The 23,811-nt window shown below is 44.7% G+C and overlaps 1 protein-coding gene across 5 annotated transcripts in view; it reads left to right on the plus strand.

Moving 5' to 3' along the window:
- The window catches only part of PDE8A (phosphodiesterase 8A), a 170,294-nt gene that overhangs the window by 76,161 nt on the left and 70,322 nt on the right, over positions 1–23,811 (plus strand). The gene's annotated exons all lie outside the window — the stretch shown is intronic.

Genomic DNA, 23,811 nt, shown 5'->3' on the forward strand with positions numbered 1-23,811 from the left:
CCCCTCTGTGTTGTCCTTCCTCAGACCCATGTGCAGGTCAAGGTTCTAAGTGTGTTTTCTTGATGATGCTGTTCTGAATTCTGTTGCAGTCATCCTCCCCCACAGAATAGGTAAAGGTAAAGGGACCACATCGTGATCTTTTCTGCCTGCTGTAACAACCGTAACATGCTGTGCCAGCTGCTGTACAATTCCTAACTGAATCAAGATGGAACTTCTTCATTCTAGTAAAAGGCAAAGGGACCCCTGACCATTAGGTCCAGTCATGGACAACTCTGGGGTTGCGGCGCTCATCTCGCTTTATTGGCTGAGGGAGCCGGCGTACAGCTTCCGGGTCATGTGGCCAGCATGACTAAGCCGCTTCCGGTGAACCAGAGCAGCGCATGGAAACACCGTTTACCTTTCCACCGGAGGGGTACCTATTTATCTACTTGCACTTTGATGTGCTTTCGAACTGCTAGGTGGGCAGGAGCAGGGACCGAGCAATTGGAGCTCACCCCGTTGCGGGGATTCGAACTGCCGACCTTCTGATCGGCAAGTCCTAGGCTCTGTGCTTTAACCCACAGCGCCACCCGCATCCCTCCCCCACAAAATAGTCAGTGGTAATTGAAATAATTAAAAGAATTAGTCTCAAAGTTTCGCACGCTGCATTGGGTTAAGCAGTTCTAAGTGTGCAATGAACTCTGACAACGTCAGAACGAATGCTGGCGTCAGAGTTCCATTTTCTCTTATTTTCTTCAGCGGGCTTTGAGCAAACAAGGAAGGCAAACTGTTCTTTTGATTCTCTACCCCACCTCACCCCAGATTTTGCCAGACTAGCTCTGTGCATCCAAGAAGGAGCTGTAAAATGCAAGAATGGGATCCTGTCCGTCCGTCCGTCCCCTTCCCTTCCTAAGTTTTCTTTTCATACGAAGGGGAAATTTATGTATGCTTCATGTTCGGTTCCAGGAAAGGGAATTGTGTCCATTGGATAAACTAGCATGATCGAGCTGGAAATCTGAGAGAATGAGAACAAAAACTTAATGAGGTGGAAAAAATGAGGCTGTGTACGGGTTTGAGATCCTATCCAAGATAACTTGGGGTTGGAAGGCTGAGCATCTGATCTGCATGCAGGTCGCGAGTTCAGTCCCTGGCATCTCTAGGTGAGACTGGGAGAGATTTCCTGTCTGATATCCAGCAGAGCTGCTTCCAGTCAGTGCAGGCGATACTGAACTGTTGTTGTTTAGTTGTTTAGTCATGTCCGACTCTTCGTGACCCCATGGACCAGAGCACGCCAGGCACTCCTGTCTTCCACTGCCTCCCGCAGTTTGGTCAAACTCATGCTGGTAGCTTCGAGAACACTGTCCAACCATCTCATCCTCTGTCGTCCCCTTCTCCTTGTGCCCTCCATCTTTCCCAACATCAGGGTCTTTTCCAGGGAGTCTTCTCTTCTCATGAGGTGGCCAAAGTATTGGAGCCTCAGCTTCACGATCTGTCCTTCCAGTGAGCACTCAGGGCTGATTTCCTTAAGCATGGGTAGGTTTGATCTTCTTGCAGTCCATGGGACTCTCAAGAGTCTCCTCCAGCATCATAATGCAGAAGCATCAATTCTTCGGCGATCAGCCTTCTTTATGGTCCAGCTCTCATTTCCATACATCACTACTGGGAAAACCATAGCTTTAACTATACGCACCTTTGTTGGCAAGGTGATGTCTCTGCTTTTTAAGATGCTGTCTAGGTTTGCCATCGCCTTTCTCCCAAGGAGCAGGCGTCTTTTAATTTCATGGCTGCTGTCACCATCTGCAGTGATCATGGAGCCCAAGAAAGTAAAATCTCTCACTGCCTCCATTTCTTCGCCTTCTGTTTGTCAGGAGGTGATGGGCCCAGTGGCCATGATCTTAGTTTTTTTGATGTTGCGCTTCAGACCATATTTTGCGCTCTTCTCTTTCACCCTCATTAAAAGGTTCTTTAATTCCTCCTCTCTTTCTGCCATCAAGGTTGTGTCATCTGCATATCTGAGGTTGTTGATATTTCTTCCAGCAATCTTAATTCCGGCTAGGGATTCATCCAGCCCAGCCTTTCGCGTGATGAATTCTGCACACAAGTTAAATAAGCAGGGAGACAATATACAGCCTTGTCGTACTCCTTTCCCAATTTTGAACCAATCAGTTGTTCCATATCCAGTTCTAACTGATACTGAGCTAGATGGACCAATTGACTCATTCAGTATAAGGCAGCCTCCTGTGTCCTGCGCCCAGGCGGCAAGACTCTCAAGCTGGCCTGCAGCAGTTTGTGAAGCCCCTGTTGGGTTTGTATGGAAGAATAACTGATCAAAGTGGTACCTCCATGACTCTGGAAAATCACTGCCAGCCAGTGTGGCCAATACTGAGCTGGATGCATCAATGTTCTGACTGTGTTCCTTTGTATTCCTGCGGCTTCGCAAAATTGAAAAAGCTCTACAGCGCTACCCATAAATTATTGGTATGTTAAGCTGTGGGAGATAGCAGCAGCTGAGAAGTTTACTCATCAGCCAAGAGCTGTCAAAGGGCTAGCGAAACTTGAATCGTGCTTCACCGTGGAATGACTTGAATCGTTATTTTGTGGAAAATGAAACAACAAAATTCACCCCTCGCCAAACTCTAAAAAGTCTATCACAGTTTGGAAACATGGACAGTGGGAAAAGTTCTCAAATAGAAAATGGGAATTGTAGTTTGTTATGGATGCTAGGGAAACCAAAGTTTCTGCTGCATTTCTACCCCAGCTGCATAAACTGAGACATGAAAAACCCTTCTTTCGCTGCGTTCACAACCTCTTTGTGTGAGTCTGAAATAATCCGGGAAATCTTCCATTAATATAATTTCCTTCCCATTATGTCTTCCTGCTGTTTGAAGTTGCTTTACGATCCTGGCTTGTCCTGAAGCTCTTAGCTGGAGTTTCCCAGTTTGGACACAATGGGAAGCTGTAGTTAATGGAGGACTTCCTGCTATTTTGTTTGCTGACTCACAAGAAGACAGGCTGTAGGGGCTGCAGACTCAGGCAAATGCCTTAGTAAGTTTAATAAACTGAGATATGGTTGCCCTCAGAGTAGAAAAGGGCAAATCTGTCAATTTCAGTTCTTCTCAGTTCCTCCTTTTCCCATTCTTCAGTCCTCCACACTTCCACATTAGTTTGGATTTATTTTTTTAAGTCCTCACAAAAATTCATCAGAAGTTTCATAGGAATTTCTCCTAATATACACATTTTTGTATGTAATTTTGCCTTATATGTCCTCCACTTAAAGATGCATTTTGTACATAATTTACCCAAGTATATGCATCTTTGTACTTATTATTTGCCTGAAGAACTGCACTGCAAACTTTGGAGAAGTCTGAATTTTGAAGGATGCCTTATGTTTTGCCCATGTATTGTTTTTGGAAACAACGATCAGGTTGGTTCACCCTTAGATTCGGACTGAATTGAAATTCTCGCCCATCATTTCACGTGCCACACAGCAACACATTTAAAGGACTACATCTTCCCAGACTAGGGATGGAAGATAACTTTGGTTCTGTGTGTGTTTGAAGCCAAACTGAACAAGTTTGCACTTTGTTAAAAAAAAGTATGCAAATGTGTATTTTTAAAAATCCACAAACTGTTGCAAAACGTGGAGAACTGAATTTCAGGTTGGAAAATGAGAAACTAACAGAACGGAAATAAAAAGATCTTTCTTTCCCTATCCCAGATGAATGTTTCTGTCTAACCATGGTCTCCTTGAACCTGCCCTCTCCCGGGCAGAGATGAGGAACCTGTAACCATCCAGATGTTCTTGAACATCAGCTCCCATCAGCTGCCATGGCTTTGCTGGCAGAGGCTGAGTCCCAAAACATCTGGAAGTGTACCAAGCTGGTAGAGATGGACATAACAGCTATATATTCCTTTGTCCTTCTTGGCTTAATTTCCTGAGAGTTCGCATAAATTTCAGTATAGTTCTCATTTCCTTTACTACAGTTCTGTATTGTTTTGAATTTTCATTCCCATTCGTTTTTTCTTGAGCGCTGTAAAGGGATCGGCTGTAGCCCACACATAAAGAGTGAGAGGAAAATGTCTGAAGATGCAGAATCTGTTATTTGGAGATGAGCAGGAGCTTTGAAAGATCCGATAGTAAATTATTAATATTAGCAGAAGGAGATTGATACAGTAATGGATTTCTCACGCCTTTGTTCGTAATGCGTGAGCCTCTGCTAAGTGGCATTATGCATGTCCAATCTGTGCCACTACTGTTTCCAAGAATTTTCTGCTTCTTGGCTTGAGTCTCGTTTCTCTTTATAAAAGAGTTAGTGAATGAGATCAGACAGTGATGAATGCAGATTGGATGTGTTTCCATAACTCTTAAGGCCCATGGAAGAAATGAATGCTTTACAGATACAGTTGTACCTTGGATTCCGAATGCCTTGCGAGTCAAACGTTTTGGCTCCTGAACACTGCAAACCCGGAAGTGAGTGTTCTGGTTTGCAAACGTTCTTTGGAACCTAAATGTCCGACGGGGCTTCCGTGGCTTCCGATTGGCTGCAGGAGATTCCTGCAGCCAATCAGAAGCCGTGCTTTGGTTTCCGAATGTTTTGGAAGTCGAACGGACTTGCGGAACTGATTCCGTTCAACTTCCAAGGTATAACTGTACTTCGTACCGGTTTTGTCATTGCCTGACGATGATTAGATATATAGCTCCACCCTTCAACCCAAAGGTAACCTGGTTGGTGCACAACAATCTTTTAAAATACACACATAAACCATGAAACTGACAATATGCATAAAACCAAAATCAAAAGATCACTTTCAGAACTTAGCTGCTTAGATTTTTTTCTGTATAAGATGCACCTTTTCCCTCCTTAAAAATAATGGGAAATGTCTTTATGTCATATGGAGCGAATGCAGGCTGCACGGCTAAGCCAGAACAGTGAGAGGGATCGCTGTGCAGCGCTCTCTCTTGTTGTTCTAGCTTCTGGCTTAGCTGCGCGAAGCCTCTTCAGGGCACGGGGAGCCTTCATCCCGCTACCCTGAGGAGGCTTCATGCGGCTATCCCAGAAGCCGGAACAGTGAGAGGGATCTCTGCGCAGTGCTCCCTTTTGCTGTTCTAGCTTCTGGCTTAGCCCCTCTGTCCCTTCCCCCACCTCCCAGAAAAGCCCCCAAGAGCCACGCTCCCTTTAAAGAGCCGCGCGGAGCGTATGTGCGGCTCTTGTGGGCTTTTCCCCGAGGAGGGAGAAGGGCAGCCAGTCAGTGAGGGGCTGCCCTTCTCCCTCCTCAGGGAAAAGCCCTCAAGCGCCTCACACACGCTCCGCGCGGCTCGTGAAAGGGAACGCTGAGCAGATCCTGGGATGCATACAGGCTCTGCTCAGTGCTCCCTTTAAAGAATATTTTTTTTCTTGCATTCTCCGTCTGAAAACTAGGTGCGTCTTATGGTCAGGTGCGCCTTTATGGAGCGAAAAATACGGTATTTATATTTTAAATGTGTAAGTCACTTGGAGTTCTTCAGGAAACAAGTGACTAACGAGTCTAATAAATGACAGCAATTGGAAATGAGATCAGACTTTATGTACTGGATCTTGTGCACATCACCCCTCACATTGTCTTGAATTGGGGTGTCTAAATGCAGAAGAGGACTTTAATAGTTTGGCGGAAGATGGAATTTCAACAGCTTTTGCTGCCACTCGGCCCTTTTACACAATTTTTGAAGGGACAATGTCCCTGTGCAGAGTTAGTCTGTCTTTGACTGCAGCGAAGAGCTGCATTGGAAATTTAAAATGTAATTATGTAACAGATTGTTTCAGACTTTATTTCATATTTGACTGACTTATTTAAAGAACTCGCTGAGAGATGTTATAATCTGTAATAGCTTCTCTCTTACAGAGGAGAAAGCTGTATAAAATTATTTCCTTCCAAATGTAGAGTGAACTTGACCTCGGAATAATTAGTATTGCTTGTCAGTCGCCAAAAAGAACATTTGCAGTCTGGTTTGCTTGTGAATAAGATTTTGTCTTGATTTCACAGTGAAGTTTCACACATGTCTGCAACTTAGTACTTAGACCAATAACACATTGCCTCAGTTTTCCATGAGATTTCACTGTGCACATGAGCTGAGGATAGGGAAGAGCGAATCTCCCAGTTTCTCATTTTTCTAATCTTCAGTCTGCTATATATTTTGGAAAGTGGTTTGTCTGTTCATCTGTCCTCCGCAGGTTCAGTTGCCTAGGTGGTTGTCGTTGATATTTGGACACGGACTGACATTCTGAATTGAGATGGTGGACCAATATTTCACTTTGCCATGCCTTTGACCATTTTTTATTTTTTGGCATAGGATCAGCCACCTTTTGAGATATTGTTGCCTAAATTGGCATTGAGCATCCCAAGGTTGGGGCAGCAGCCTTCATTGATGTTTGCACACCAGACACCAAGATGGTGGACCGAAATGTGAATTTGGTGTGACATCACCTGATTTTGGTGTGATGGGCCCAAACTCACAAATTACACTATCCATTTAAAAATTACAATATTTCATGGTTTCTACAAATTTCTAGGCAGCACTGGGTACTCCCTGCAAGTTCTCCATACCTGTGCATCACTTAATGATGAAAATTCTTCAACATCCTCAGTGCAAATTTCTCCTAATAGACACATTTATGAAGGCCATTTTGACTAATGTACACTTTTTTGCAAACCAATTTTGTATAATATAATGCATTACTTAACTGAAGAACTGCAATGCTAAATCATCTTGCTGAAGAGTATTCCTTCAACTTGATTTAGGGAATAATAAAATGTTTAGGTTTTTTTGAACCAATGTAATATACGGATAATGGCAGTACTTGCTACCAATCCTGCACATATTTGCTGAACTATCCTTCCTCACCGCACCCAGTTCTCACTTCAGTGCAAACCTATTTAATTCACTCTATTCGAAACAAAACGTGAACTGAAATTCAACTACCCTTCAAGGTTAATGATTTTGCAATGTGGTTTTCCAATCAAAATGGTGATATTAGAGGAAAGTATGGACAAAAAAATGTGTAAATTAGTGAAATTAACAAACAAAAATGCATTATATTGAGGGCATTACAAAAATACTAATACAGTGGTACCTCGGGTTAAGAACTTAATTCGTTCCGGAGGTCCGTTCTTAACCTGAAACTGTTCTTAACCTGAAGCACCACTTTAGCTAAAGGGGCCTCCCGCTGCTGCCGCGATGCCAGAGCACAATTTCTGTTCTTATCCTGAAGCAAAGTTCTTAACCCGAGGTACTATTTCTGCGTTAGCGGAATCTGTAACCTGAAGCGTCTGTAACCTGAAGCATATGTAACCCGAGGTACCACTGTATGGTAAGAATTGTGCATGCAAAGACGTGCAAATTTTCATTCAGACTTCAAAAACACACCCCAAAACCAGTTGCAAGCTGACGCAGAAATAGTGGGGTCTGAATTTGGAAAAATGAGAAACAGAGACAACAACAACCTCCGTATAAAAATACTGTTGGGTTTTGGCTTTTTAAAAATAGTTGTCCCACATTTCCATATATCATATGATGTTGGCCAAAGTGCTTATTTGGAACCTATCTTGTTGTATTTAACAGCTTATCTTATGATATGTGGATGACCAGAAGTAAACAGTGAATTAAAGCCTTCAGATATCTGAGGCATCTTGATTTGCTTGCTAGGTTAGCAAATTCAAATTAAGCAGCAATAAACTATGGTTTGTTTCACTGGCAGACGAACAAACTGCAAAAACCACGAAACTCTCACCCCCCCTTTTTTTAAATGATGAGAGAATTTTTGCCTGCTGCTTAAGGCAAGTATTGCATTATGTTTTCTGCCAGGGATGACTCAGCTTTTTCAATAGCGCTAAGCTGTGCAACAGAATGCTGCGGTACAGAACACTCCTTTTTCAGGTTGCCAGCCGGCCAGCTCTGCCCTCTCACAGGAGACTCCATTCCATTATCCCTCTCTGGTTTTCCACCTTGCCCCCCCCCCCAACTAACAGTCAGGCGGCATTCTATGCTCACTCAAACTGCACAGTTCCTGTGGGACTATTTTTTCAGGCCTCCCCTCCGCACTTATAGGATTTTAGTTATAAAGACTATTTTGTTACTTCTGCAAACATAGGGGTTCCCCCAGTTCTACTCTTGCACATTAATGGTGCCCTTTCTATTTATTTTACATATTTATAAACCACACTTTCATAACATATGTATGACCAAGGCGCACCATAAAAAACTAATATTACATAACACGGATATAGGTTGCTTGGTACAAAATTCACATTCCAAAGGCCTGTTTGAGCAATACTGTACAGAGGTACTTTGGTTCTCAAACTTAATCCCATCTGAAAGTCCGTTCCAAAACCAAAGTGTTCCAAAACCAAAGCACACTTTCCCATAGAAAGTAATACAAAATGGATTAATCCATTCCAGACTTTTAAAAACAACCCCTAAAACAGCAATTTAACATGAATTTTACTATCTAACGAGACCATTGATCCATAAAATGAAAGCAATAATCAATGCACTGTACTATAAAAGAAATAAGACAGTATTGTAGATGATAAAAATCAAAATTAGTTCTTTTTCTTACCTGCACTGATGATTGTTTGGATGGGGGGCTTTTATCCATTTCCGCAGCCACACCATCAATCAATCAGTAGCTGAACTGGGATCCACACAGTCAAAAAAACAAATTAACCAAAAAAGCCTCAAAAACGCAAAATAAATAGCAAAAGCACCAAACTTAATCTGTTCCGGAAGTCCGTTGGACTTCCGAAATGTTCGAAAACCGAGGTGCAGCTTCTGATTGCTGCAGGCGCCCTTGAAACAATAGCCGACAGCCGCGTCGGACGTTCAGCTTCTGAAAAACGTTCGAAAACTGGAACACTCCTGCCAACCTAGCAGTTCGAAAGCACACCAGTGCAAGTAGATAAATAGGTACCACTCCGGCGGGAAGGTAAATGGTGTTTCCATGCACTCTGGCTTCTGTCTCAGTCCTCAGTGCACAAGTAGCAGTTTAGTCCTGCTGGCCACATGACCCATAAAGCTGTCTGTCGAAAAACGTCGGCTTCCTCGGTCTGAAAGCAAGATGAGCGCCCCAACCCCATAGTCGCCTTTGACTGGACTTAACTGTCCAGGGGTCCTTTGCCTTTACCTCTACCTTTACCTTTTACGATTCTAAGAAATAGAAATAGCAAAGTGAAATAGAAATAGCAAAATGAAATAGCAAAGTGGCTCACAAAGCATAGGGCTGCCAATCCCCCTTGTGCTGAGGTTCCCAAGCTTGGGAAACTCCTCTCAAAAGATTTTGACGGATAAGCAGGACAGCCCACCTGCCAGTCACGTGATGTCATAATGACATCATGCAATAGTCTGGCTTGACCCGCCCACCTGTGAAAGTTGGTCACCTCTGGAGCCAAACAAGGGTTCCCACCTAAAGCTTTCTGCAAGGGTGAGGGAATTTGATCCTGCTCAGTTTGGCCGCTTGTGTCAGTTCCCCTCAGGGAACTGGCATACACAGTGGATAATTTTAGAAAGTAGGATTTAACAGCCTACTTTGATGATGGGAAAGAGTGTTCAGTCCTGCTTGGTCACCATCTCTGCCCTCACCAGGGACCAATTTCGGCAGGTGGTTGGTTTGGCCTGCCTGTCAAAGTAGGCCCACAGGGGATGGAGTGGGGAGATCTGACCTGCCAGGTTAATAAGAATGGTTGTAAAGGTAAAGGGACCCCTGACCATTAGGTCCAGTCGTGACCGACTCGGGTTGCGGCGCTCATCTCGCTTTATTGGCCGAGGGAGCCGGCGTACAGCTTCCGGGTCATGTGGCCAGCATGACTAAGCCACTTCTGGCGAACCAGAGCAGCACATGGAAACACCGTTTACCTTCCCGCCGGAGTGGTACCTATTTATCTACTTGCACTTTGACATGCTTTCGAACTGCTAGTTTGGCAGGAGCAGGGACCAAGCAACAGGAGCTCACCCCGTCGTGGGGATTCGAACCGCTGCCCTTCTGATCGGCAAGTCCTAGGCTCTTTGGTTTAACCCACAGCGCCACCCGCGTCCCTATGGTTAGGACGTCCCTATTCCCCTCACAGAGCTACAATTCCAGGGTTCCCTGGGAAGAGGGATTAACTGAGAATTGTAGCTCTGTGAGGGGAATAGGGGTCTCCTCAGACGATCATGAGCCAAGAAAGGAAAGAAGATTGTGGCAGCTGCTTATCCATTCGAGGCAGGCTCCCAATTGTACTTCCCTTGATCAGTCTTGCAATAAAAGTTTACAGCTCTTGTGTATTTGCCACAAAGCCGCTAGCTAAAAAGAGGAATAAGGATTCGGAGCTGAACAGGAAAGTAATTTTCAAATTAACAAACCACCCTCCGTATTCTTGCATGTATATTAGACGCTTCAGTGTTTAATGCCACCTCCTGCTCTTTAACACTGAGAATTGTTTTTCCATACATCATAGAAAGGATTCCTCTTTCTTTCTCTCTTTCTTTCTTTCTTTCAAAAATTTTAACGGATGATGTTTTCGTCAAAACAATTGGGCAATGTTCTTGTGGCAATGCCAGCTGTATTACCACAGGAAGAGCTGTGTCCTCTGGAAATATCACCAGAAGCACAGAACCCGCAGTATTCTCTAAAAAAAAAGAGGCAAAGAATAACACACAGTCATCTCCAGTGACATAGACTGTTTATGCACCATATATTTAAAAGCAGATTTAAAGCCAATTATATTTGTTTCTTTGATTATTAAATTTCTATACTGTCCTTCATCCAAGGACCACAGGGTGATTTACAGTGTAAAAACAGAAAAATGCATAATGTAGTAGCAAACAAAACAACAATACCCTCCACAGTTTAAAAGGCCTTAGATTGCTTACTTAGCCAAAGGCCTGGGAGAAGAGGAATGCTCTCGCCTGGTGCTGAAAGACAGGTAATGAAGGCACCAGGTGAGCTTCGCTGGGGAGAGCATTGCACAAATGGGGAGCCACCACAGAAAAGGCCCTTTCTTGTCTTGCCACCCTCCGGACCACTTGCAGGGGAGGCACACCGAGAAGGGTCTCAGGTGATGATTACAGGATCCTGATCGTTTCAAATGGGGAGAGGTGGTCCTTGAGGTATTGCGGTCCTGAAGCACATGACTTCCTCCAAAGAATTCTGGGAACTGTACTTTATCCATTGTGGAGCTACAATTCGCAGTACCTTTAACAAGCTACAGCTCCCAGGATTCTTTGGGGGAATAATCATTCACTTTAGATGCGTCTTAAAGGCATGGTGTGTACATAGCCTTACGTTTTGGGTTTCTTTAGTTTTGCCTTGCGGGGAGCAGGTATTCCAAAATTCTCTTTAAATCGCTGTTTTTGCTCCCCCACCCAATTATGTTTTCTTACCAAAATTTGTGATGATTTGGAAATCGGGTGAAAGGGTTTCCCTGGCTTGTATACATCCATGGTAGGGTGTTTTGTTCTGTTTTGGGTTTATTTTTGTAGGAAGAAAGGTTTTGCCGTCCAGCTCACTGCTAGGACATCTGCACTGAATGAGGACCGTCTCACCAAATAAACTTACATCTGCTTTATGTCTTTATAATATCCTGCCACCATCATCACAGAGGTGTCTGTGGAGGGGGTGTATTGACTGAAATTGTAACTGTACCGTAATCTTTGAATACGTGTGTGTGTGTGTGTGTGTGTGTGTGTGTGTGTTTGTTTTTTTAAAAAAAAATTGATCTGCATCTAGGAAGTACGAACCTTTTACAATGTTACCCCACCACACACACACACACACAAATGAGTAAACTCGTTTTTATAAATATAGTGCAGAGCAACCTTATTTTGGCCCACTCTATGTAGGATAAAAAGGTAAAGGTAAAGGGACCCCTGACCATTAGGTCCAGTCGTGGCCGACTCTGGGGTTGCGGCGCTCATCTCGCTTTATTGGCCGAGGGAGCTGCCGTACAGCTTCTGGGTCATGTGACCAGCATGACTAAGCTGCTTCTGGCGAACCAGAGCAGCGCACGGAAACGCCTTTACCTTCCCGCTGGAGCGGTACCTATTTATCTACTTGCACTTTGACGTGCTTTTGAACTGCTAGGTTGGCAGGAGCAGGGACCGAGCAACAGGAGCTTACTCCGTCACGGGGATTCGAACCGCCGACCTTCTGATCGGCAAGTCCTAGGCTCTGTGGTTTAACCCACAGCGCCACCCGCGTCCCTGCTATGTAGGATAATCAGGGGCAATTAATTACCATTAGACCTTATTGATTTGCTTCTTAACTTCCTAATTATAAAATCATCTGTACTTAGATACCTGCCTTCATGGTTGGAAGGGTCTTCGAGGGTCTTCTATTCCAACCCCCAGCAAAGCAGAAATCTCAACTATATCATATATGACAGATGACCATCCAGCCTCTACTTAAGATCATCCAAGGAAGGAGAGTCTACCACCTGTGGGATAGATAGTAGCTGGGTGGTCCATAAAATATTGTGTTAGACTGTCCAGCCATAATGAACGCTAGCTTTCTTCCTGTTAAAGCTGCTGCTGCTCTTGTCATTAATTACATTATTTCCTTCCAACGAGGAGTTAACAGTGTTTATTGCGGTGAGGAGAACAGAGAGTCTCTGGGGTGGATGCATCCCAGGGCTCCAGCTGATGCTGTAGGCCATTGGAGGACAGTTGAAATGGTACCCAAAGAGCATCTTCTAGATACAAAATCTCTCCAGGGCCCACTTGTGTTATTGGTAACAGGAGAGACGCAACCAGATTTCCACTAGTCAGACTTGCAGGTTTCAAGAGAACAGTGAAAGATATCCATGGAAGAAGATATCAATGGAACACTCATCTGGAAAATAATATGCCCCCCCCCCCCGGTTGAGAGCCTATAGGGGGAGAATCAGCAACTGAAGGCTCATGGGGCAAACTTGGTTGCCTGAGCATTCCCTAGTTTTCCTTCCAGTGCTTGATAGAAGAAGCGAGAGATGTTTTGTGGAAAGGTTTGGGCTGGTCCACTTTGCTGTCTGAAGTGGGGCGACAAATAGCACCCCCCAAAAAAAGCCCTGAAGGCCAGCCAAGTTATTTTGATACCTCATGCTGAGCATCCCACAGGTAGGGATTTGTGCAACTCCTCCCAAGCCATAAATATATGCAACAATAATAAATCAAATAGATAATCATTTGCTTGCCCTTTTATGACACCCAAATCAGCCTCCTAATGGTAGGGTCTACCCTGAGAACGATGGGGAAATGAATGGAAGATGCTTGAGTCCTCTAGTGCACCTTTTGTAAAACCAGTTGCTGACCAAGGCTATAGGAGTTATAGCATCTTAATTCATTTCTTAGGCTTGGGTGCAATTAAATGTGAGAAGGCAGGGAGGAGAAGGCAGTTTGCAAGCTCCAAAAGTGGCCTAGTTGCTCAAACAAGCAGTAAGCTTAACCTGGAAACCCTTAGAAGAACATCATAAGACTCCTGCTGGCTCAGTCTAATGACCCATCTAGCTCTGTGTTTCCCAAACTTAGATCTGCAGCTGTTGTTGGACTACAACTCCCATCATCCCTAGCTAGCAGGACCAGTGGTCAAGGATGATGGGAGTTGTAGTCCAACCGCAGCTAGAGACCCAAGTTTGGGAGACAGTGATCTAGCCAGAGCATCAGTTTCTCATAGTAACCAACCACATACCTATGGGAAGTCTGCAAGCAGGACTTGGTCACAACAATACATGCCCCACTAGTGATTCCCGGCAAGCGGCATTCAGAGGCCTACTGCTTCCAGCTGTGGAGGTCGAGCAGCAGAGGGAACCATGGATAGCCTCTGCCTCCTCCATGAATTAGCCTAATCTTCTTCAAGGGTGCCGTGGGAAGGATGGAGAACCTGTGGCTAATGACCACGCCATACCTGTCAACCGTCCCTTATTTGGCGGGAAACTCCCTTATCCCAGCACCGTGTCCCGCTTCTGTCCCTTATTGATGATGTCCCTTAAATTTCCCGGGTTTCAAAGGAAGCAGCTCCTCTCCCTCCCTCCCTGCCAGCCAGGGAGGAGGGAGGCTCCAACTGTGTTGCTTGTCTGTCCGGCCTGCCCCCCTCCGGCCTCCTCTCACCAGCCTCGGCCCCCGGGAGCCCCACCCCACCAGGACTGGCGGGAGCCTCGGGCCCTTCTGCCGCCATCCTCCTCGCGGCCGCCGAACTGAGTCTCTCTGCCTGGGGTAGCATCTTCGTAGCTTGGACTTTGTTTTGCGCGAAAAGTGCTTGCTGCTTGTTGTTATTTAATTGCAGTATTTCATCAGCTTGAGCAGCAACCTCTGGAAACGAAGGGCTAAAAACCGGCGCTGCTCTCCAAAATTATCTGCTCCCTTTCAACTTTGTATTTCAGGTGGTTGACTAAAATCCCTTATTTTGGCTGCTGATCCCTTATTTTCGAGGCTGCTGGTTCCTTATTTTCAAATCTGTAAGTTGACAGCTATGGGCCACGCTGGCTGGAGCTGATGGGAGTTGGAGTCTGACCCAACAACATCGGAAGAGTCACAGGTTTTCTGCCACTGCTTTATAGAGCTCTTGGTTATCACGTCAACTCTTTTGGCTCAGAGGCTTCCTCTGTAGGTGTGGCTGATACCCTTACCGTTCCCCTCTTTGACCAGATGCGGAAGGTGGCGCACAGGTCAAAACCCCACCCAGGTTCAAGATCCAGTCTGGGCTCTAGTACTGACAATACACGGGCATTGTATTCACAAATCCCTTGCACCTTATTTTGCAGTGCAGGCCTTCAAAATACACCACGAGCTGATGATTTGGGCTAGTGTGCTGTGTTCATTGCAGGGTATAGGCTGTCATTATGCTGCAATCCAAAGCTCCCTTTGTTTTGCTCTGCCTGGTGGTTACCGGAACAAGCATCGAACTGATTTGTGGGGATCTGGAGAGCTCTGTTCAGCCAGACTGGAATTTATTTTCTTTCTTAGCCCAGATCGTGGGGCAGTCAGAAGCCCTCTCTTATATCTGTGTGTATTTATAACTGGGTCCTCTCCTGCTTGTTTGCTTTGCACATGCAATTGTATCTGGCAGCCTAAGTTTGCTGGAGCTGTGGTTAGGCTTGAAAAAGCAACTTCAGGTCTTTAAATCTCCAACAAATGTCCACTTCGAAGTACTTTCCTTTTTTTCAGTGCCGACATTTCTCTTGCTCCATGTTCTGATGTTATTTAACCGACCTTAGATTGGATCCACTTAAGCAAATGAAGCAAACCAATAAATCAGATACAAATTTAGCCATGCCCCCCCCCAACACCCCACCGTAATGCATACTTTTAAAAAACAAAACAGAAACTACTGTAGAACTGGATTTGCGCTTAAATTTGTTGCGGAGTACAGTCATATCTTCAGGTTGTGCTTTTTTGGGTTACGGACGCGCCGAAACCCGGAAGTACCTGAACAGGTTACTTCCGGGTTTCAGCGCTCACGCTTTGCGCATGCATAGAAGTGCCGAATCGCAACCTGCGCGTGCACAGACGCGGTGCTGCAGGTTACGGACGTGCATCCCGCACAGATCATGTTCACAACCGAGCATTCACTGTATTTTTATTATTATGGAAACATTTTAGGTTACTACAAAGCTGTTTATGATCAAAAACAGCAAAAAGAAAGAATGCAAACAAGTAAAACTTAAACCTACCACTCAACATTTTTTTTAAAAAAAATAATAGCTGATTAATCCAGCCTCTTACATTTAAAGCACATTCTTCTTCAAAAGTATCCTGGGAACCATAGTTTGCCCTCCCAACACCCTTACCAAACAACAGATCCCGTGATTCTTTGCCGTGGGTGTGAAATGTGCTTTAAATACAGAGTGCGTGTGCAGCCTCAGTCAAACCACTGCCCAGCTAAAAGGTGTCATGCCTAGAACGCCATTTTAAAAATATATATAAACAGGTTTTCAGTGACGTCTGACAAGTCTGCAATGAAGAATTTGAGGTAATGGAAGGGAATTCCATAGCCCTAAGACTGACACAATTGGGAGGGGCTGTTGGAAGTTTTGGGCCAGCTCACTCGCAGAAGTACATTTCCAAGCACAATTCAAAGTGTTGGTGCTGACCTTTAAAGCCCTCAACAGCCTCGGCCCAGTATACCTGAAGGAGCGTCTCCACCCACATCGTTCAGCCCGGACACTGAGGTCCAGCTCCGAGGGCCTTCTGGCGGTTCCCTCGCTGCGAGAAGCCAAGTTACAGGGAACCAGGCATAGGGCCTTCTCGGTAGTGGCACCTGCCTGTGGAACGCCCTCCTGTCAGATGTCAAGGAACTATCTGACTTTTAGTAGATATCTGAAGGCAGCCTTGTTTAGGGAAGTTTTTAATGTTTGATGTTTTATCGTGTTTTTAATATTCTGTTGGGAGCCGCCCAAAGTGCCTGGGGAAACCGAGCCAGGTGGGCGGGGTATACATAATAAATTATTATTATTATTATTATTATTATTATTATTATTATTATTATTATTATTATGGGGTTCTTCATGGGTTAAGAAAGATAGAATTGGGAACCTCCAGACTCCAAGGCTGTTGCTGTATCTTTAACTTCTTGAGCTGACCTCTCCATCTCTTTGATGGATGGACTGATCTATCTCAGGCTTCACCCCTGCTTATTTACTTTTTTACTTTTAGCAGTCCTTTACTGCCCCATCATATGTATAGGCACCTGTGTGTTTGTGTGTGTGTATTCCCTCCCATTAGATTCAATAAGGAGGACAAATCCCTAGGCTAGCTTCGTAACACAATGATGGTGCATTGCTTGCCTGCCCTCCAAAAATTCTGGGGTCATGCTAAGTGAAGGAGATGGGTTTTTGATTTGGTGAATCTGACATCTCTGCCGATCCTACACCATTTTTGCACATCCCACTGTGGGAGCACTGACTGCAGTGCTGGACGTCTGTCTGTGAAGACGGATATCTGCTATACAGTGGTATCTCGGGTTAAGTACTTAATTCGTTCCGGAGGTCTGTTCTTAACCTGAAACTGTTCTTAACCTGAAGCACCACTTTAGCTAATGGGGCCTCCTGCTGCTGCCGCGCCGCAAAGCAAAGTTCTTAACCTGAAGCACTATTTCTGGGTTAGCGGAGTCTGTAACCTGAAGCGTATGTAACTTGAAGCATATGTAACCCAAGGTACCACTGTGTTCTACGGCCCTGTGGGAAGTGCCACATTCAGATAGCACAGGTGTCGGCAACCTAGGGCCCATGGGCCGGAAGCGGCCCATGAGGATCACTTAACTGGCCCATGAGCCGCCACTGAACTGAGCTGCCTGCTCAGCGAGTCTCTGCGCACTGTGCTAAACCAGTGCAGCGCTGCGTGGGGACTCTCTTCCGTGGCTCCAGAAATGGCTTCTGCACATGCCCAAAGGCATGAAATCGTGGCTGCACATGTCCGCGGCACCAGAAATTGCTTCTGTGCATGCCCAGAAGGCATTTTTATTTTGGGACCTGATTTGCCTGGCTAAAGGCTACATTTAGCTGTTCCCATTCAGTTCTACCGTGTCCTTGAGATTTGTCTGCTTCACAAAAGAGAATTCCAGCACATTTGGTATAAGAGCTTTTATCACAAGATGACGTCAATGTAGAAGAAATATATTAGCCTCCAAATCTGCTGTAAAAAGATTATGTGAATAGATCCATAATAAATGTGAATAGATCCATAATAAACCTTTGGGTGTGTGGGTGTGTAAGGAGGGGTAGAATTGGGGGGGTGAATGCAAGCAAAGAGTGATACAAAAGCCTTGACAATCCATTTTTCAAAAAGTGAAGTGTATTATCTTAATTTAGATGCGTTAATTTTAGGCGCACTTTCAGCACTGCTGAGGCTTAATTTGCGTCATCAGGGATCTTCAAGGTGATTGACGCAGGATTTTTTTGATGAAAGGACCCTTGGTTACCAGAATTTTTTAATTTTGGTGGTGAGGTGCATTCTACAAGCGCATAGCTTTGTCTGCTACCTCGGGTCACAATTTTTGTGCCCCAGATTAAATTCCTGAGAACGGATCGCACAGAAGTAGGAGGGTTGACTTCTAGTTTTGGGAAGCACTTGGGCACAAGGTGCCAGTGGACCCCTTTGCCCCCTTTCCACGGGACATGGGTGGCGCTGTGGTCTAAACCACTGAGCCTCTGGGGCTTGCCGATCAGAAGGTCGGCGGTTCGAATCCCCGCGGCGGGGTGAGCTCCCATTGCTGTGTTCCAGCTCCTGCCAACCGAGCAATTCAAAAGCACACCAGTTCAAGTAGATAAATAGGTACTGCTGTGGAGGGAAGGTAAACGGTGTTTCCGTGCGCTCTGGTTTCCGTCATGGTGCTCCATTGCGCCGGAAGCAGTTTAGTCCTGCTGGGCACATGACCCGGAAAGCTGTCTGTGGACAAACACCAGCTCCCTCGGCCTGAAAGCAAAATGAGTGCTGCAACCCCATAGCCGCCTTTGACCGGACTTAACCATCTAGGAATCCTTTCCCTTTTACCTTTGCCCCTTTCCCTTTCCTTTTCAAACCCCACTCCTCCTCCACTCTTGGCACGACACCTTACCATTTGTTCCCTGGTTCTTTAAGTTCTCAAATATTTCTATTCTCCCTCCTTTCACCTGGTAGTATTTATTTATTTATTGTTGTGTTTACAGTGGTACCTCAGTTTAAGAACAGTCCAGTTTAATAACAATTCAATTTACAAACTCTGCAAAACCGGAAATAGTGTCCCGGTTTGAGAAATTTACTTCGGTCTATGAATGGAAACTGAATGTTGGAAGGGCACCGGTTTAAGAACAGTTTTGTTTTAAGAACAGACTTCCGGAACGGATTAAGTCCGTAAACCGAGGCACCACTGTATATCCCACTCTTTTTCTCTGTGGCTTACAGCGATCTCCCCCTTCTCATTTAATCCCCGCGACAACCCTGTGAGGTAGGTTAGGCTGAGAGGCAGCGACTGGCCCAAGGTCACCCAGTGAGCTTCGTGACCGAGTGGAGATTTGAACCCAGGTCTCCCAAGTCCTGGTCAGACACTCAAACCACTGCACCACACTGTCACTTGCTTGCCTTTTCGTCTTCTTTAGAGCTCCCTTTTCAGGGTGCTCACTTTCTTCCGCCTGGTGTTGCCTTCCCTGCCAATGTAATTCACATCTCTTGTTACTTCTCCCCACCCCCAGGCCACAGTCACTGCATGATACCACTTTAAAAGCCACGGCTTCTCCCAAAGAATTCTGGGAGCTGTAGTTTGTTAAGGGTGCTGAGAGCTTTTAGGATACCTTTGTCCCCTTCACAGAGCTACCATTCCCTGATTGGTTTTAACAATCAATTGCTCTTTACAGGGAACTCTGGGAATTGTAGCTCTGTGAGGGGGACAGGTGTCTCTCAAGGAGCCTGCCTTTGTGCATAAATCACAACGTTTTCTGTCAAAATACACACATACATGGGGGCTAGGAAAGGATTGGGTTTTGACTTGCAAAAAATGTTGTGGTGTTGTTACTTTTATTAAGTCAAGGTTTATGATACTACTTTAATTCGCTTTGGAAACTATAATCAACACATGGGCATAGCGGGGGGGGCAGGGAGGGGCAGCTGCCCCCCCCTCAAATCAATACAAATCTGAGGTTCTGTCCCCCTAACAAAAGCCTGCCCTCCCTTAACAAAAATCCTGGCTAGGACCATGACATTATCTAAAAAACTCTCATCAAATTGAAGATGTTCCTTGCTGTACTGGAAAACTGGGTTCCTAAATAAATACATTATTATCTTGATTGATTATACAATACCCTACATTTGCACATCTGCCAGGTGGATTAAAAACAAATCCTGCAGTATAAGTAGCATTTCTTTTTTTGCATGCCCCATCTAATCTAATCAATCTGAATTCAGTCCCTTTGAAAACAATGGGTTGAAGTTTGCGGTTGCTACTTAATCTCTTCATCACTTTCCATGGGATTTGGTTAAATATATATACAGTGGTACCTCGAGTTAAGTACTTAATTCATTCCGGAGGTCCGTTCTTAACCTGAAACTGTTCTTAACCTGAAGCACCACTTTAGCTAATGGGGCCCCCCGCTGCGCCGCCGCAGTACGATTTCTGTTCTCATCCTGAAGGAAAGTTCTTAACCCGAGGTACTATTTCTGGGTTAGCGGAGTCTGTAACCTGAAGCCTATATAACCCAAGGTACCACTGTATATATACCATTGTAGTCCTACTGAGCATAGACCCAATGCAATTAATGGGCTTAAATTATGTACATTAATTCCAGTGGGTGTGCTCTAAGTAGGACTAGCATTGAATACAAGTTATAACATTTATATCCCACTTTCACTCTAAATAACTCAAGGTGGCAAACATGCTTCATCTCCTTTTTATTGTCACAACAACCCTGTACGGTAGGCTGGGCCGAGAGGTTGTGACTCGACCAAGTTCCCCCAATTCGCTTCATGTGGCTAAGTGGGAACTTGAACCCTGGTCTCCCTGGTCCCCGCATGCTCACTGGAAATGTGTATTTGTACACTTTACTTTGCTTTGTGTTTTCTTTACATTTTTTGATCTCTGCTGGGGTTCTCTCGCCAAAGAGTCCTTGCCTCAAACGTGGATCATGGCATGCAGAGAATTCTCCTTTTTATATTTCTATATATTTCCTTGAACCAGTAGGGAGTACTGGCATAAATAAATTTTCATGTGTAGGATGCTGAATACAGTTGTACATCGAGTTACAAACGCCTCAGGTTACAAATGCTTCAGGTTACAAACTCCGCTAACCTGGAAGAGTTACCTCGAGTTGAGAACTTTGCCGCAGCATGAGAACGGGAATCGTGTGCCGGCGGCACAGCGGCAGCAAGAGGCCCCCATTAGTGAAAGCGCGCCTCTAGTTAAGAACAGTTTCAGGTTAAGAACAGACCTCCGGAACGAATTAAGTTTGTAACTAGAGGTACCGCTGTATAGGTGACTCCCCATTTACGCGGGGTTACAATCCAGGCCCCTGCATGCGTACACGAAATCACATAAAATGGGGAGCACCCTGCAGAGTACCCCTGGCTTGTGAGGAGACCAATCCCAGAGCCTGAAGACGGTCTCCTCGTGAGCAGGGGGGGGGGCAGTTGGGCTTTGTTGAGGTGCTCAGCCTCCCCGCCTAACAGTTGATATGCGGGGTACTGCAGCAGCAGCTGTTGCTTACCTGCTTGTCAGCTTGTTGTTGTTGTTTAGTCGTTTAGTTGTGTCCGACTCTTCATGACCCCATGGACCAGAGCATGCCAGGCACTCCTGTCTTCCACTGCCTCCCGCAGTTTGCTCAAACTCATTCTGGTAGCTTCGAGAACACCATCCAACCATCTCATCCTCTGTCGTCCCCTTCTCCTTGTGCCCTCCATCTTTCCCAACATCAGGGTCTTTTCCAGGGAGTCTTCTCTTCTCATGAGGTGGCCAAAGTATTGGAGCCTCAGCTTCACGATCTGTCCTTCCATTGAGCACTCAGGGCTGATTTCCTTCAGAATGGATAGGTTTGATCTCCTTGCAGTCCATGGGACTCTCAAGAGTCTCCTCCAGCACCATAATTCAAAAGCATCAATTCTTCGGCAATCAGCCTTCTTTATGGTCCAGCTCTCACTTCCACACATCACTACTGGGAAAACCATAGCTTTTATACGGACCTTTGTTGGCAAGGTGATGTCTCTGCTTTTTAAGATGCTGTCTAGCTTGTCAGCTTAGGGAACCCTGTTGCCCCTCCAGCTTGCGCAGAGACCCTCCCCAGAGTCCCAAGAGGACGTCCTTTTTGGGCTCTGGGATTGTGTCCACACAAGCCAGGAGGGCTGACCTGGGTGCCACAATGTATTTTGTTAACGATATTTTTACCTAGGTTGTTTGTAAAGCTCCCTAAAGGTGCAGAATCCAACTCTGAAAATATCCCCTAACTGCAAATCCTCTCCGAAGAAAGGAATTAAAAAACCAACCAACCCCAAAACCTAGGTTGTCTCCTGATTAAAAGAGGGAATGTCCACGAAATGTAAACCAGGAACAGGGCTTTGTCAGTGGTTCATTTACACCAGTGATTCTCAAACTACAAGAGGGGCTCGAGTGCATCTCTGTTGGTAGATGAGCAATGACGTCGTCCCAAGAGATGAAAGAAAGGTGCATCAGGTGTGGGATGAGAGCCCAGGGCACTCCCATTGCCCCGAAAACCTGGTCCCATTTCCTGAGTCTAGACTGACTTGGCGGACAGGAGGTGATATTAACTGGGATGTCTGGCAGTTGCAAGGAGAATGCCCGCCTATTTTTCTGGACAGCAAAGGAGACAATTGTGCTTCTGTCATTCTTAAAAATGTACTGTACAGTGGTACCTTGGGTTACATACGCTTCAGGTTACATACGCTTCAGGTTACAGACTCTGCTAACCCAGAAATAGTACCTCGGGTTAAGAACTTTGCTTCAGGATAAGAACAGAAATTGGGCTCTGGCAGTGCAGCGGCAGCAGGAGGCCCCATTAGCTAAAGTGGTGCTTCAGGTTAAGAACAGTTTCAGGTTAAGAACGGACCTCCGGAACGAATTAAGTACTTAACCTGAGGTACCACTGTATTGTGTGTGCCTCCCACTTTTAACCCCAGAGGAAATCATTCCCAAATGTCATTTGTTGATGATGAAATAGGAAGCTACGGTACCTTATACTGATCCAGACAGTTTGTCCATCTTGTTTGGTATTGTCTATGCTAGTAGGGATTTCAGACAGTGGACACTACTGGCCCTACTTGGAAATGCACTTCTTGTCCATATTGAGTTCCGGCACCTATTTTTCTAGAAAAATAGCACTGGTTTATGTCACTATTATTATTTTTAACTTTTATTTATACTTTTCAGATATATGAATTTCACTGATTTTACATTCATTTGACATTTTAAAACTTGACTTCCTTCCCCCTCTTTCTGCAGTTCCTTAAATTTATTTTTAGTATCTTCTGCATATCCAAATTAACTTAACTTGCTCATTTATCTCTCTCTCTCTCTCTCTCTCTCTCTCTCTCTCCCACACACACACACACACACACACACACACACACACAAACACACACATATATAGCTGCAGTTTATTACAATAATCCTGCCAGTGTTTTTATCTGTTTACAAGTTATCTGTGAATATTTGATAAACCATTTCCATTCTTTTATAAAAAGTTTGTTATCTTGATTTCTTAATCTTCCAGTAAGTTTCACCATTTCTTTGTATTCCATACGTTTTTGTATCCACTCTTCCTTTACTGGGACTTCTTTTCATTCTGGGGCAAGTAACATTCTTGCCACTGAAGTTGCGTACATAAATAAATTTCAATACAACTTAGCTCTATCCCTAGAATTCCCAGTAATTCTGGGAATTACTGGTTTATGTTATTAGGTGATATCCAGTATTCATCGTCCTCAGAGTAGACTTGCTGCAATAAGAGACAGTGGGTCCACTATGTGGCTTATTTGGACATCCATTAATAATAATAATACTAATGTATTCTACCATATTGCTACTAATTTACCATAATGATCATAAATAACAACATCATCATCATCATCTAATAGAAAGATCTATCCCTTTTTGTAAAAAATGAAATCATTCCTCAGCTATTTTAGACACACATTCTCGCTGGATGACCCTCTTCTTTAAAATTATACAAAAGCAATAAAAGGAAATGACATATATAGATAAAAAATGGGTAGGTCCATAACAGGAGCTTTCTTCACTTTGAATACACTATTCATTTCTACAAAAAGATCAGTGCTGGGGTTGTTGTTTTTTAAAGGGAGTCTTCTAATTTAAGAGTCTACGGCCATATGTCACAATCTCTGTGGAAACAAAGATGGCCACTGTGATGAAATTG

This window comes from Podarcis filfolensis, assembly GCF_964270895.1.
Source record: "Podarcis filfolensis genome assembly, chromosome: 14".
NCBI classification, from domain to species: Eukaryota; Metazoa; Chordata; class Lepidosauria; order Squamata; family Lacertidae; genus Podarcis; species Podarcis filfolensis.